A 2,112-nucleotide genomic window follows, 5' to 3' on the forward strand; every position below is an offset into this window, starting at 1 on the left:
CAGATTTAATTCTGGGCATGCACATACAGTTTGAACGACCAAATAGACAAACCAACAGTGAAGTGATGTGTATCATGTGCATACAAATGAGAGTCGTGCATGTTCCAGAAGAGAGGGGGCGGGGGTGGGGAGGGGGCGGGGGGTTGAAGTTCACCAGCCGCTAGGAGGGGGGAGGAGACGAATCCACCCCATGAGAAGCAACCGTCCATTGAGAGGCACGCCATCCACCATTAGTAATAGTGGGCTCGTCAGGGACGGCCAAGGGTGCAGGACTGGCACTGACAGACACAAAAGCCTTATTAGTTGAATTTCAAATCAAACATGAGAGGGAAATTAAAGGCAAAGGAAGATGTATACAGAAAATTGAGGCATTTTAATTAGCAATAGAAGTGAAAGGCACCATTTTGATTAATCCTTTTGTCCAAACAGAGATAACGTTGTACTACACAAACAGAGATAATTACGCTTTCCTCTTGAGGATTTCAAGATATATTAAAGATTCAGCTTTTGTTACAATTCCATCAATGCAATTTTCACAACTTTCCTCTTGAGGATTTAAAGATATATTATAGGTACAGCTTTTGTTTCAATTCCGTCAAAGCAATTTCACATCTGATGCTCCATATATACGACAGAAATGCATAGTAGTTATCTAACAACTTGAATCTGTATAAGAAGGTGAGGTTAGAAGATTACCCTTTTGTTACTTGGCATCAGGGCCTCCCAATTTGCTTGGGGTTTCTTCTCCATCTGCGACCTTCCATCCCCTGCTTGTGGTTGTTTCACCTGGTGCCTTCTAGTAATCACAAATCAAACCGTAAGTAAAGAAACAGAGAGAGAAGCAATAACCATGAAGAAAGTTTCAGTTTTTCTCACACCTAATCAATTATTGTGATAGATGCGCTCTAGCAAGCAAATCCAGGATCTATCCTCTACTCTCTGCAGAGAAACAAGTTTTTTTATATAAGAAAATCTAGCAAGCAAGCGAGTTCAGGCGAAAACGAACAGAGAGTACTTGGTAGCAAGCAAGCTAACAGACTGACATACAATTTGCTCATAGATTTACTATCTTGATGTAGCAATAGACAAATTTGGGTGATTATTATGTTAAACATTACACTTGGTGCTTAGTAGCTAACACAGGCACACCCATGCAAATAGTTGGTCGTACTGGTAATAAATAGCTAAATTCTGTTTGATTTTCCCAGGTTTTCTACATGACCGGGCTTATTTAGGTCAGGTATGTTACTTAACTAGTAGTGTTGGTGCAGTTAACATGTGCCTGGGTTTGTACAGAAACCGAGCTAATCCTGGCAACCTCGAATCAAGTAGCAGATTATTTGCATAGATTGGCAAAGAAAAACCAGCTAGATCCAGGTTTAAATGAGGGCTACTATTTATCATGCTCTAGTCACAGAATCTAGCAGAATATTGCTACTCCTAGTTTGGTTTAACAACCAAGCAGAATAGAAACTAGGCAGGCAGGCTAGAGCAGAGCAGCGAAAAAAACAGACCGACCTCCATGTGTGGCGGTCTGGATCGGAATCGACGATGTCATCCTCATCAACTCAGGTCCTGGTTGTCCATGGAGTCAGGCACCTGCTGCTGCGCCAAGTCAAACAGAAAAATAAATTAAATGGGATCTGGTCTGATAGAGGAGATAGAGGAGAGGATGTGGATCAAAGGAAGGCTGCTCACCACAGTCGTCACTGGTCTCAAATGCTGAGAGGTCACACATTCAGTTTTAAGAACGGAGAACGCATTGTAATTATCTTGAGGTCTGGGAGATGTCCAAACAAAATAAATGATGTCTCAAAGATGATGAGTTTGACAGCAAGGAAATCAGAACAAGAACAAGAGAATTCTTGGTGCCAAATTAACCACCACGTGCATATATATACTGATTACCCAAAGGAAAACCATGTAATAGCAAGCAAGGCCATGAAAACCACCAAGTACATAGGTATGGATATCTATCAAAGTGGCAGTTGCAAAACGATGCCATGTCTCGCATTTGCATGTAAAAAAACTGAACCCCAATGCTCTACTGTACAAACATAGATAATTACGCTTTCCTTTTGAGGATTTCAAGATATATTTTAGGTTCAGCTT

The 2,112-nt window shown here is 41.1% G+C and overlaps 1 long non-coding RNA gene across 1 annotated transcript; it reads right to left on the reverse strand.

The window, feature by feature from the left end:
- Positions 1-154: 154 nt before the first annotated feature.
- LOC119348510 lies at positions 155-1,713 on the reverse strand. The gene is made up of 4 exons (XR_005168981.1): positions 1,699-1,713; positions 1,519-1,605; positions 697-796; positions 155-278 (listed from the first exon to the last, which is right to left on the reverse strand). It is a non-coding gene; the product is annotated as an uncharacterized LOC119348510 (long non-coding RNA).
- Between the last annotated feature and the right edge of the window lie 399 nt (positions 1,714-2,112).

This window comes from Triticum dicoccoides, unplaced genomic scaffold (assembly GCF_002162155.2).
Source record: "Triticum dicoccoides isolate Atlit2015 ecotype Zavitan unplaced genomic scaffold, WEW_v2.0 scaffold9521, whole genome shotgun sequence".
Taxonomy (NCBI): Eukaryota; Viridiplantae; Streptophyta; class Magnoliopsida; order Poales; family Poaceae; genus Triticum; species Triticum dicoccoides.